This window comes from Meriones unguiculatus, chromosome 1 (assembly GCF_030254825.1).
Source record: "Meriones unguiculatus strain TT.TT164.6M chromosome 1, Bangor_MerUng_6.1, whole genome shotgun sequence".
NCBI lineage: Eukaryota > Metazoa > Chordata > Mammalia > Rodentia > Muridae > Meriones > Meriones unguiculatus.
In genome coordinates, this window is record NC_083349.1 from 57,295,850 (window position 1) to 57,310,356 (window position 14,507).

Here is a 14,507-nt window from a genome sequence, read left to right on the forward strand (position 1 = left end):
TTCCCTTTTATCTGATGAGTTTAACAGAGCTTCAAGACACCTCAAGGGCAGCCACTGAGATTTTCTGGTTGGTCTTGGTCGAGGTAACTGAAAGGTGCCTGCGAATATAAGGGATTGCTATTTAGACCCACAATTGTATATGGCATAAAGACTTTACATAGCAGATGATCAAAAAACTGACTGGAGAATGAATGAAGCATGTTCTCTGTATAGGTTTCCAAAAAGGTGAACAGTGAGAATCCCTAAGGAAGACGGTGTGTGTCACCTGTGCCTTCATGAGTGAGAAGAGGAAGAAAGGACAAGAATGCCAGCAAGGGCAAAACACCTGGGTTCTTGCTCAGTCACAGAGCTGGGGGCTCCCCTCTACACACCTCATTTAGCAGCCTTCCCAACACCACCATCTAGACTGCTGGGGGCTTAATTCTGCTCACCCCCCACCCCAAGTCCCCTGTGACCCACTGGCCCAGTGTGGTTGCTTCCCCACAGCTGTGCCCTGTGACCCCACCGCCGGGGCCTCCTGCCTGCGCCTGACCATGTCATCTCTGTGAGATCCTGGCTGTTAACTGCGGGGCCACCTGACCTTACAAATGTCTCCCCAGTACTTCCTGATGGGGAAACCAGCCCAGCTAGACAATGGTGTCTCCTGATGCTGGCCAGCTTCGTCCTGATTCCCAGGAGCCAGGTCTGATTTCCAAGGCTGATGATGAGAGCAAAATGCATTTTCCAAACCACCATAGGCACCACATAAATCTGCAGATGCATGCACATGTTAAAAACCGCAGACAATACTGCTAACGACCTGGCTTGGGAAGCAAGCAGAAGCTAACAGCGATCTCGTTAATGTTCATTTGTGCATGAACAGAACCCGTGTTAGAGGGCTCTGCATCCCACACACTCCCTGGCTGGGTTACTACTAAAATAAGTCTCAGTTTCCTCATTTGCAAAATGGGCTTAATTATCTTAATATTGCCCATCCTATTTACCTAACAAGGCTGTCGTATGGATCAGAGCATGCAAAGCCCAGTGAAACCTGTTCTTAAAACTATATATGCAGACAAGATTATTAGTACCATAATTAGCAATTGTCTCACTCAGCATAAGTGCTCTTTAGAATTTAGAACTGCAGTTTGATTGTGGGGAAAAAATGCAGTTATCTCACGGCATACCTTCCCTTATATCCTTATTTGTTGGCCTGTTCAATACCGAACCCTCCCTTAGGACTATAACCCTACCCCTGAGAACAGAGACCTGTTCCTTTGACTCAGAGCTGTGGGTTTTGTGCCATGAGGCGACTTGGCACTAACATTTGCTCATTAAGTAGTTTATGAGGATGTGAATGACAGTGTCATCGCTTGGAAGGAAGCAGTATTGGGACAATTAATGTGGGCCTCATTCTGGCAAGCTTATTTAATTAAGACTTTTCTATTGAAAATAAAATACATTGCAGGAAGTGACCAGTTTGTCTGGGAGATGGAAATCTGGAAAGGGCACTAGGATCTCAGATCCCGAGCAGGGCCAGATTTGTTCTTAAGCTCTTCTAAGAGGCAGGTTTCATCTGTGTTACTCCAGAATGCAGAAACAGGGCCCACGGAGAAGTGTCAATGAGAGGACGTGGGACAGGGGCTGGGAGATCAGTGAGCCAGAGTGCTTACACAGAAGAAAGACATGAGTTCAAGTCTCTAGCACTCATGTGTGTGAGTCCTTGTGTGTGAGTCTGCAACCCTAGAACTCTTGGGGTGTGGAGACCGGAGAATTATAGGGATTTGCTGGGTGCCAGCCTACATCCAGGTTCTGTCAGAAACCCCATCTCAAGGGAATAAGATAGTGAGTGCTCCCTTGGATGTCTTCTGTTGGCCTCTTTGAATCCGCACAGACACTGGCACATACATGCACACACACTGTACACTTACTCCCCCTAACACTCCCACACAGGAGAGGTGGGACAGAGATGTGACAACTGAAGAGCTATGATGGCAGATTAGGTGTCAGATGGCCTGTGTCCTCATTTCATCTTAGCCTATGAGGTTCTGGAAGCAAAATTTAAAATAGAGAGAGGAGGAAAGGGAAGAGAGGGAGCCAGAAAGAGAGAGGGGGTCAAGAGAATGGGAGGGACGATTCCAGATCTCTGCCATTTTTCTTCTCTTTTGATCCCTCCCATTGTCAGGCCAAGGCTTCCTCTGGAACCTGACATGGACCACTCTCACTCCAGAACAGCCTTTGACCCTCATCTCCTCGGGCCACACCTGCGTCAAGTCCCAGCTTTTTAATCCAGCCTCCAGCCAGGATTCTCTTTAGTGCGAAGAAGGCGGTGGTTTGCTCCATGAGCTGATGACTATGTGTTCTTATATGACCTCAACACACTCACATGTGAGTAAAAATTGAGACCTATTTTTCGTGACTCTTCCACCTCCAATGTTCAGAACTCTGAGAAAGACTACCTCCTTTGGGTATCCAATTTGAATTACATTCAGCAGTCATATTTTGTATCCCAAACAAACTAAGCCACCCCCTTGAGGGAAAATACTTCAAAGGGAAGGAAGGCATCATTCCAAATGCCATTCTGCTACTTATTGGTTCAGGGCTGTTGTATACATTTTTGCTCGTGAACCATTGGTAAAATGTGGGCAGATACCCATCATAGAGATGGAGCTCAGGAGAGAAAGTTAAAAAATGTTGGATGTAAAGGGACACCCTTACCTCAAGTCAACATCTTGGTGTGACTACTTGAAAAAATTAAACCCCTCTCACTGTTGGGATCAGTAAGCAGGCACTTCTACGGCCAGCCCCAAGGGACCTAACAAACCAGTTATCAAGCATTTGTGAAGACACCCTGACCACCTGGAATTACCTGCGCATGCCCTGGGTCACCCTATAAGAGAGCTGGAGCCCTCCCTCTTACTCTCTTACTTTCTCTCTCTCTCTCTTACTCTTACTCTCTCTCTCTCTCCTCCTCTATCTCTCTCTCTCTCTTTCTCTCTTTCTCTCTTTCTCTCTCTCCCCCCCTTCCCCTAATAAACCTCCCACGTGGAACCGATCTCGTGGTGTGATTTGTGAACCCGCGTGTTCCCCAACATTCCTACGTTTCCCAACATTGGTGTGTTGGTTCCTAACACTTACCTCAAGACCACCTCCTTAGGATGTCTAGTTTGAATTACTTTGGCGGTTGATGGTAGACCTACCAACACGGAACTCTTCAAGGTCTCTGGCATTCCCATTCAAGACGGATCTTCATCAGGGAACAGGGAACGTTTTGATGAAGCTAAGAGAATCACTAGTCTGTTACACATTAAAGCACCCAGCTGGAGCAGTGGTGCATACCCAGCACCCAGGGAGGCAGAGAGGCAGGTGGATCTCTGTGAGTTCAAGGCCGACTTGGTCTACAACGCAAGTCCAGGACACCCAAGGCTACATAGAGAAACCCTGTCTCAAAAACAACAAACAAACAAAAAACATTAAAGCACCTGCCCTCCTAGGATGGGAAGACATACGAAATCATTTCATGTGCAAATTCTAAGGAGGAATGGGTCTCCCAAGGCTCTATTCACACCCTGAGCCACTCCCGGGGCTGGGGAGGGGCAGCCTCAAGAACCACAGGAGGTCAGTTTCCCAGATTGCAGACAGGAGAGACATAGTTTATCTCAAAACTTCCCAAGAAGCAATGTCAGTTCCAGACAAGCAGCAGGAGGAGGTCCTTGGTGCCAAATTACAGGCCTGGGTTCTGCCGAGCAGCTGCTCTGGCCTTTGGCCTCCGCACCGCGCAGCGTGCTGCCTTCTCCGTGAGGGCACATCTGGACTTACAACCAAGAGTGACAACTACATTTTTTTTTTTTAATTGTTGACATATGGCTCTCCCGAGGCCCAGCAGGTTGGGCCGGCACAGACACTTCCAGCATCCTGACCTCAAAGGTCCCACATTCTCTAGAAAGACAGAAGCAAAAGGTTCCAAGCCTGTGAGCCGCTATCAGCTAAGAGTCCAGGCATGTGTGTTTCGTGCTGAGAGGGGCTCCTCAGTTTATCACTGCCCTGCTAAGGCCGTGGGAGAACGGGTAGAAAATGTGATTAACATGTACCTATACAATGCTGCTGCTGTCAAAAAAGGAGCGAGAAATGTTTGTGTGAGTAGTTGTGGCACTCGCAGCCACATCGAGCCACCTCACAAAGCCGCAACCTGTTGAACATCAGCCATCTTTTCCCTCCATCTTAGTAGCATTTGCCAACAGACACTCACTCACTGACTGATTGCAGCAGGATCCTCATTGCTGTTAGCTTACCACTGTATCCAACACCCTTGCATTTGACTTTCCAAAACAAAAAACAAAACAAAACAAAAACCAAAGATGTTTTCCTGAAGAGGGGCTTGTTCTTTGTCTTCATATACATCTGCACACCAGAGGAGTGAATCAGATCCCCTTATAGAAGGTTGTGTGGTTGCTGGGAATTGAACTCAGGTTCGGGAAGAGTAACCAGTGCTCTTAGCCGCTGAACCATCTCTCCAGCTCCAGAGCTTGTTCTCAAAGGCAGGGTGCAGTCCAGTTTAACAGGCTATAATTGATTTCTTTCCTTGTCGATTCACTTCTTATTTTTAATTTTGTTTGTGTGTGTGGATCTGTGCCAGTGAATGCAAGTGCCCGAATGGGATGCTGGAGGGATTGGAGTTCCTGGAACTGGAGGTTGTGAACCAATGGGGGGGGGGTTTGTGAGCCATCTGACGTGGGTACTGAGAACCAAACCTGGGTCCCCTAAGAACACTTTGCACGTGTGTCACTGAGCCGCCTCTGCAGCTCTGGTTGATTTCTAAGGTAAAGGAATCCCACTGTGAAGGAAAGGAGAAGGGGATAAAAAAGGGAAAATGTCCAGGAGTGTATTTGTACAACTTGTATTCTAAAGAGACTTTCTAACCAGGAGAGAAAGAAATTGTTAAGACATGACAATTAGAAAGCCAAGGTTCTGCTGCTTGCCTCATCTTCCCCGGGGAACTCCCATAGCAGGGAACAGACTTACAGCAGGCCTGGGTGTCAGGGAGCCTGGGCAGTTTGTCATTCAGAAAGCAGAGTCTCACTGTCACTGTCACTGAGCTAAAGACTGAAGCTTACAACAGCCTGGAGAGTGGAAAATGCACCCAGAAGTTCACACCACAAACCCACAAGTCTGTCGATGGCGAGTTGAAACAAACTGCAATGTTCACTATTTGGAGGAATGTCCTGAGATCCAGTGCAACGGGCTGCTCAGTTCATGGTCCTTAGCGTGGGCTGCTTAGAGTTACCAGGTGTGAGACACAGCACCCATTCCGGTATCTCTGAGAGGATATCGCTCAGCAAGTGGAGGGGTGTACAGCTCGGAGTAGCCGAGGCAGGGATCAACATAGGTGCCCCAGGAGTCCACTCTCAGAACCATCAGCAGCCCAGCTGGGAGGAGATGGACTTACGTCAGCTGTGTGTGCCAATGGTCCTTTCCTGCTGTAGGGCCCAGCATTGCTGGGGCTTTGCCTTCTCCCCGAGTCCCCAGAGGTCGTCTTTCATTGTTTCTTTAACAGTGTGCTCCCGCCTTGGTGCTGCTTGGCTCCTGTGCGCATCCTCCTGTGAGGGCGCCTGGCTTACTCTTCTTGGCTATCTCAGGGAGAACATTCTTGCTCTGTCTTGTTCTTACAAATGCGTTCTCTTGTTCAGTGTCACTAGTCTCGGCTTCTTGATTCATTTTGTTCTATTATCACCCACAGCCCACTTTCCTGACTAAAGGTTTATAACAAGAATCAGGAGAGCCTCCATGTTCATTGGTGAAACCAGACAGAGTGTCACTCTCCACTGGACAATGACAGACTGAAGGGTCCCCTGACGGGCAATGCCATACATTTGGCTGCTTGGCTCAGTGTGACCTTGGTCTGAGTCCTCTGATACCTGCTACTTGTGGGATATGGACAAGAAAAGTGTCCATCTTAAGCCTCCATCTTCTGATGTGTGACAGAGAAAGAGGTATAGATGCTGCTTAGTAGGTGCTAGAAAAAGTAGGCATGCTCACTCTTAGCATAGGACCTGAAACACCTTTAGAGACCAGTGAAAAGGGCATCTGTGTCTTTGTAGTGAGGGACTAGTTCTGTATCTCAATTGCACTGGGGGCTGGACAGGTTTATACATGTGAAGAAATGGCACATCCTGGCTCTGGGTTTGTGCTTCAGTTGTACCTAGACCAGGATACAAGCAGCCATTTCTGTGTTAGCTCTCTAGCTTCCTGTGAGTCTATAATTATTTTATGACTTAAAAAAAAAGACCAGCAAGAAAAAGCAGGGGGAGAGACAGATACAGAGAGAGACCATGTATAAGGTCACTAGTGCTTGTGGATTTAATTTCCTATCCCCACCCGCTGTGTGTCTCCAAAGCCCTGCTGCTGGGTCACTGTGCCCTTGTCCTCTGATCTTTCCTGTTTCAGCCTCTCAGTGTCAGCTTCTATCCCAGCTAAGGCTGAGGGCAACTTCAAGCAGCTCTCTGTAAAAACTGCCATGGGTGACTTCTCAGGCAGAGCCCAGACAACAGGAAAGATGTCCAGAGATATCCCCGAGTCGGGCTCATTCACTGTGTGAGCAGAGTTCTTACAGATCTGCAGGCCTGGTCCTGGAGGGAAGCTGAGAAGTGTTTCTGCAGCCACCACAAGACTTAGAAGGGGCCAAGTTTGTGAGTTCAAGCCTCCATGAAAGTCACACCCTGAAAGACACAATACTTTCAGCCTTGAGAGTCTCTCCCAATGAGGATGAGAAAACACAGAACACACCAGTGACCTAATTATCCTCCTTGGGCTCATGTTTTCGGGACTCCAGCTTGCGGCATTGTTTTTGAAAGCTGCAGGGCCTTTAGGAGTGGGGCCTGGCTGGCTAAAGAAGGTCAGCAGGACTGAGCTTCTAACAGTTATGCCCACATCTAGCTTGGGCTGTTGTCTCTGCTTTCTTGTCACAAAGATGTGAACAGATGTCAGCTTACACTCCCTTGGCACAGACAGAGCTGATCTGGCCTCCATGCCTTCCCTAGCAGGATGAACAGAACTCTCTCTCTCTCTCTCTCTCTCTCTCTGAAACCATAAGTTGTTCCTGTCAGGTGTTTTATGTCACAGTGACATAAAAGTAACTAGTGCAGAGAATACAAATTTTTGACAAATCCTAAATGCAGTGCTAAGAGCCATAGTGAGACTGTAGGGAGTGTGAAAAGAGAATAGAGTAGGCTTAGGAAGGAACGGGGCAGCAGCAGGCCGAGAAAGAGACCTCACGGCCTTTGGTAGTTAGACCAGCTTCCACGTGAATCTGATGCAGTGTTAAACCAGCTCACACAGAACCGGTAGGCTGCCTGGGGCATGGCTCTGAAGACCCCTTCAGGTTCTGCTGAGGCTGCAAGAGGTGGGGGAGCAGAAACTGAGCCGGCTGCCAGAGGAGTGCCCAGCCGAGAGGCAGGCGAGCTTTGGGTTCCTTTTTAAGAATGACAAACAGGTACTTGAGCCTCTTTTGGGTATATGCCTAGGAGTGGTATAGCTGGATCTTGAGGAAGCGCTATTCCTAGTTGTCTGAGAAAGCGCCAGATAGCTTTCCAGAGTGGTTGTACAAGTTTACATTCCCACCAGCAGTGGACAAGGGTTCCCCTTTCTCCACAACCTCTCCAGCATGTGTTGTCACTTGAGTTTTTGATCTTAGCCATTCTGATGGGTGTAAGGTGAAGTCTTAGGGTTGTTTTGATTTGCATTTCCCTTATGACTAATGACGTTGAACATTTAAGTGTTTCTCTGCCATTCGATATTCCTCTATTGAGAACTCTCTGTTTAGCTCTGTACTCCATTTTTTAATTGGATTACTTGATTTGTTGCTGTTTAACTTCTTGAGTTCTTTATATATACTGGATATTAGTCCTCTGTCAGATGTAGGTAAGGACATTTGCTCAACCATGTTTGTAGCAGCTTTATTTGTAATAGCCAGAAGCTGGAAACAGCCCAGATGCCCCTCAGTGGAGGAATGGATACAGAAATTGTGCTACATCTACACAATGGAATATTACTCAGCAATAAAAAACAAGGAAATCATGAAATTTGCAGTAAATGGTAGGATCTGGAAAATATTATCCTGAGTGAGCTATCCCAGAAGCAGAAAGACACACATGGTATATACTCACTCATATAGACATATAATATAGGATAAACCTACTAAAATCTGTACACCTAAAGAAACTAATTAAGAGGGAGGACTCTTGCTAAAATGCTCAATTCCTATCCAGAAAGGCAAAGAGGATGGACATCAGAAGAAGGAGAAAAGAGGGAACAAGTCAGGAGTCTGACAGAGAGGACCTCTGAAAGGCTCTGCCCTGCAGACTATCAAAGCAGATGCTGAGACTTATGGGCAAGCTTTGGGCAGAGTGCAGGGAATCTTATGAAAGAAGCGGGAAACAGTAAGATCTGGAGAGGACAGGAACTCCACAAGGAAACAACAGAACCAAAAAAAAAAAACAAACAAAAAAAAAAAACTGAGCATAGGGGTCTTTCCTGAGACTGATACTCCAACCAAGGACTATGCATGGAGATAACCTAAGACCCCTGCACAGATGTAGCACATGGCAGTTCAGTATCCAAGTGGGCTCCATTGTAATAGGAACAGGGACTGTCTCTGACATGAACTTATTGGCCTGATCTTTGATCACCTCCCCCTGAGGGGGAAGCAGCATTACCAGGCCACAGAAGAAGACAATGCAGCCACTCCTGATGAGACCTAATTGACTAGGATCAGAAGGAAGGACTTAGGGATCAGTGGACTTGGGGAGGGACATGCATGCAGAGGGTGGAGGAAGGGAGGAATTGGGAAGGGAGGAGGGAGGGAGCCACAGGGGGGATACAAGGTGAATAAAGTGTAATTAATGAATAATTAAAAAATAAAATACATAAAATAAAAAAAGAATGACAAACAGAAAGTCAAAATTCTGTCCTTCCATCTTGCTGAGCTTATGGAGGAGTCTGGAGGAGTCTGCCTACCATTCATGAGCGTGGGTGTGCATGGGGTGGTTTGGGGGAACTCCGTTTTGTAATTCTACACATGTCTATGGTGGCTTTCCCAGGGAGGAGGACCATATCCCTGGATTTTGCTAATAAAACGAAAGGAGTGATACTTCCACATTGCTCCAGGCTTCGTACAATGTCTCTCACCAGTGGGAAACCTGGGGTAGTCTCAGTCTTTCCTGCTAAGGAATGGGTAGAAATAAAGTTTCTTCCCTGAAGTTGCTGGGAAGGTGAACAGACTTTATGATGATGGCGGCTTTCTCTCAGATATCAGTCCTATAGTTGAGGCACCAGAAGAGGCATGGGGCTTGTAGTTTGGGGTGTTTTCTTGGAGATAGGCAGGTAAAAAGGAGCAGTAGCTTTACCTTGCTTGCCTCAAGTGCCTAGAAGTGCTGTGTGGAGGTTAGAGTCAAAGGAGCAAAGGAAATGATCATAATCCATGAAGGAAGATTGGGGACAGAACAGACTCGGGGTACAGCTGTGGAAGTCTGAGGAGAGCGACACTGGGAACTGTACAAGTGGGGCTATGAGGCCCTGTGATGAAGCACAGGCTGGGCCTGGGCAGTCAAAGTCCATCAGTGAGAAACGAAGGAGGGGGAGCCGGTGCAAGAACCTTCATGAGGCCAAGTCCACATTTTCCACGCTGAGCTCAGAGCCTCACGCATGGCCAATATTTGTTGGTTAAAATTAATTCAATGGAAAATTTAAAGCCCAGGGGTCAGGGGAGAGCTGATGGGAATCTCACAGCTCAGAAACCCATATTAGTAATATGCCAGAGCAGAGGAACAAAATGCTGACCCTGCTGCCTGTCTCCGGTCACATTTGTTAGATGGAGTTCATGCATTCTAGGAGCAGGTTAGAGGAAAAGTCTTTACCAAGTCAATGGATCACACATCCCCAGCTTCAGGGACTCTGTCTTTAACTTCAGCTAAGAACTGGAGGCTTCCAGAAGGGAAGCCCTTTGACTCCACGTCTTCATTTTCTCCCTGATGGCCCTAGAGAAGAGGGAGGGGTGGGGGATTTTCTTAGATGGGGAGGCTCCTATTCTGTCTAGTCCAGCCCTGGGGATCAGCCTTATGACTCAGGGGGTGGCAGTTGCTGGCATTCGTGAAGGCCCCCCTGGAGATGCTGGTATCCCTTTGGTTCTCTATGGCTTGGTTTTGTGACCTGAGGGACTTGACTTGAAGTAGCTAAATACAGCAAAACAAATGAAGCACCTTCCAGAAACTGTTTGCTTTTTCTGCATCTACCCAAAGCGTTGCTGGGAGCGCTCGGCTTGCAACACGCTGTCCCTCCTTAGAAACATAACATCTCTGGGACTTAGAGGGATGGGAAAGTCCACCACACAAAGAGCACCCTGCCCTGTGTGGCTTCACATTTACTGTCTTTCCTTTTTATTTTTATTTTTATACTTTTAAAATCATATTTACTTTCTAAAGGTGGAAAACACAGCAACTTTTAAATGGCAAATGCCTAAACAGTGAAAAAGCCCCTGATTGCAAAAATCTCATCCTCTCCAAAGAGAAAAGAATTCAGTGTTTGAAAAAGATTTAAAACATCTTTGAGAACTAAAATGTTCCCTCTTGTCTCTTTGTCCATCAGCTAGACTCCAATTTCCCTTGATTTCATAGGAGGGAGGGAGGAAAGGGGGCAGAGAGATATATTACAACTCTTTTCAGAATGAGCACAATAAAAGTATCCAGTAATGCAATTTTTGAATGTGTGAGTAGGCTTATTTTCTTATAGTATTGAGTCATAAAACTGACATTAATTTTAGGAAGCATTTTGATTTTAGGGTGTAATAAAATTGTATTTGATGCTGTGAAATATTCTAAAGTATGTTTTCAAAGGAAAATAATGCATTTTGGATAACTATTAAGGAGCTTAGCTATTGAGAATACGCTATAAAATGCAAATAAAAACATACTCTGAAATCTGGTACAATACCTCAGAGAGGTGCTCTAGCAGCAAGGTTAACGGAGCTCTGCACACCTCGTTGGGCCTGTCGCTATCCAGTCTCCACACCCTGCGGCTCTGTCTCCTGCGAACCAACGCTGATGACTCACTGGGTGCTTGGAGGAAGGAGGCTTTGTGAGCCACAAGGCTGCTGTGGCATGGAGAGCAGGGAACAAGGTCTGTCCAGCTCCGATGTGGCAATGAAGAGACTGCCGGCTGGTGGATGGGAAGGTAGACTTTGATTTGAGGTCTATCAGAAGCTTTAATCTGACAGCCACCTCCGGCCACCTTGCGTGGGCTGCATGAGGGCTTCTGACACGCCACAGTGCTTTCTGAAAGTAAATAAGATAATTTGGGATGCTGGACATCTCCTGGGTGTTCGGGGAGGGGTCTCTAAGATATCAGCACTCTACTATCCTGTTTGGTTTTCTGTTTTTGCTTGTTTGTTTTTAGGTTAAGCTTATCCTATAGAAAGGTTGTGTATGCCAGTTTCTGGGGGCTTAGCATTGGTCATTCACACCAGGGAAAATGATGTGGAGACAATCTCCACAGAAATGTGTCTCCTTTTTTTGACAGTCTGGCTTGATTGGGAGAAGACAGACTTCATCTAAGCTTTTCCCAAAGCGTTGAGGTAAGCTAAGATGTCAACAGGCTTGAAGAATTCACAGAAGTCAAAAGATATATTAGCAGAGACTTGGAGATGGAGTTCGCACCCGCATGGGAAACCATCGACAAAATATGGAACTTTCTAGAAGATTATCATTGATCACGATCATCACTACCTTTTAGCTTTATGCAAAAATGTTTTTGAGTTTTGGCTTTTTTGAGACACAGTCTTACTATGTCAACCCAACTTGACCTTGAACTCCCAATCCCCCTGCTTTAGCCTCTCCAGCCCTAGAGTTGCAAGTGTATGTTATTAGGTTTGGCTTTACTGGAACTTATAAGTAGGCATTTGGCATTCCCCTGTTATAGATGACACCACAATAAAATGTGTTGTAGTTGATGACTGACAGGACAGTCTGACCACACAGCGCTGAACATGCCAGACTCACGTACCAGAAAGTTCTTCAACTTGTAACTAAGTGTGGAAGGTTCTGAAGGAAAGGCTCAATCTAGCTATAGCTGTAAGATACTGTGCCCAGTCTATTATCTCTTACTGACCTAAAATTTGTATGTAGGCCTATGTCTATGTAGTACGTATCTCATTAGTAAAAGGTATCTATGAAATCTAACAAAATGTAACCCAGCCAGTTTCCAAAACAGAATGTTCCCAGGAACGTTCTCTTACAGCTTCTCTTAGAAGCTCCTTCTAGGGGACTTTTCATTTCTCCACTCAAAAGTAACCCCGAGCCTTCTGTTAACCATTCCCTTAATTTTCTTTCTATCCCTCATTTCTGAGATCTCCTGTTTGCTCATAGTGGTTAGCATGCTTCTGATAGGAAGGTCTCTAGACAAGACTGACAAAGCTTTCCAGTTTTCTGGCTGAGAAATATAGACAAGAAAGGAGTAGCCCGTGTCTTTTCCTTTCCCTGATCAATAGGAGCAACAAGGACTCTAGGTGTTAGTCATGGACTGGTAAAGGTTAAAAAGACTTTATATATTGGCTAGAGGCAGTGTGTAGATGAGTCATTCCTGTGCTCAGGCAGACATCCCTAATCAATCACGGCACTCTTTCACACTGACCTGTCTTGATTATAGACAAAGTGGCTTTGTTGCTAAATTCTAGCTGTTCCACTTAAACTAACTCACTACTCTTCCAGAAGATCATAGAGCATTGTTCAACCCTCATTTATTTTTTTTCCCCTTTTTTGTTTTTGCTCGGAGCATATTTCTTTGATTCTAGCTGGCACAACTTCCAGGGAGTAGCTTGTAAGCTACTTGAAGACAGGGGTCTTGGCCTGTTTCCATATTCCATACAGGGATCAACCTTGAACATATAGTAGTTAGTACTTCATTAGAATCCACCGGTTGACAGATTTACCAAGGTCATATTGAAAGCCAAGCCTAGCTGGATGACACTGGTGATTTGGAAATCAGTGATCAATGGCTCTAGCAAGAGGCAATGGTCCACATGAAGAGACACGTCTAGTATGTTAACAGTATCATAGTTGCTTTCATTTTGTTTTCCTCGAGAAAGGGTTTCGTTCTGTAGCTTAGTATGTCCTGAACTTACTGTGTAGCCTGGCCTCAAATCCATGGCAATCCTCCTGTCTCAGCCTCCTGGAATTACAGGCATGAGCCACTACTCTGGGCTCATAATTTTTTTATTCTTTATCTATATGTGTTCCAATTTTTCCTGTTTGATACTAAAGAAAACCACACCACAAAGTTCCAAACCACTACCAGTTGGATGGAGACAAGACAAGAACTCTGGCTGGTTTTGTCATCCTACCTTTTGGTCTTCTCTAATCTTTATATAAACTCTGAAACATCAGCTCCCATGGTCGACGATCAGACATGTGGTTTTAAGCAAGTAGGTATTAAAAACCTGTGTTATTGCAGAGCTGGGCAGAGTTGGCCCTACTCAGAGTATTGTAGACCAACCAGTGAGAACTCACCGTGAGAACAGGTAGCTGTTCATCTGGAAGATCAACCAGGTAGCAACTGCGCCTTACCTAAGATGGCAGACAGTTCTGGAAAGACCTTGCTCATTAAGCCATTGTCTTTGTACCCATGATTCTCTCTTCCTTACCACTGATGATGAAGAGAGAGAGGAGGAGAGAGGGAAGCCATGTGTCATATGACACCAATAGGCTAGTGGCCTGAAGATCATATCTTTTTCCTTTTCCATTGTCACCTGAGAGCTCACAGGCCACTAAAACTTTCCATTTTTAGGTCTGGTTTCTGACCACCCTGGAGGCGCTTGGTTAAAGACACAGGAAGGATCACACCGGATACTTGGAAAGCTTGCCGGTATGGTCTGCAGTGTTTATGTGCATCTTCCTGGCATCTTTTCTTGGTACAAAAAAAAAGGGATCTGAGCAGAATTCTGGCTCTGAGCAGGGGAGGTCAGACCACCTCTGTTAGAACTCCTGCCATTCCTGCACAAAAGGCTCCTGCCTCTAAGGCTGTGGGAAGTTACATGGACGGAGCCAAGTCAAAGGCTAATTATCATCCAGAAAAACAAAAACGCTGTGTTTTCAAGTTTAGTTAAAAGGAACTCAGATGGGAGGAGGCAAAGGCCCAGGTCGGTGCTCACGGCAATGGAAACATTGCATTTCAAACACCAGGGCAAAGTCCTGGCCTTTTACCTTCCTCTTGGCATCCTGAGACCTGGTCACGGTCCGAGGACCAACATGTTCATCTGGGTAATTCACAGTGACCCGCACACAGCCCACTGACCCACAGTCCACACCCAGCTTGGGACAAGGGTCAGACACAGCACAGGGAAGGCTTGTTCTGCCGGAAACATGCTGGCCGACTTGGGGCCAGGCTGACGTAGTGGAAGTTTTCACCTCAACCTACCCTCAGCTTGGTCACAAACTTAGTGTCCACTTTATTCCCAGATGAAAGGGGGTGGTTGTCTCACTTGG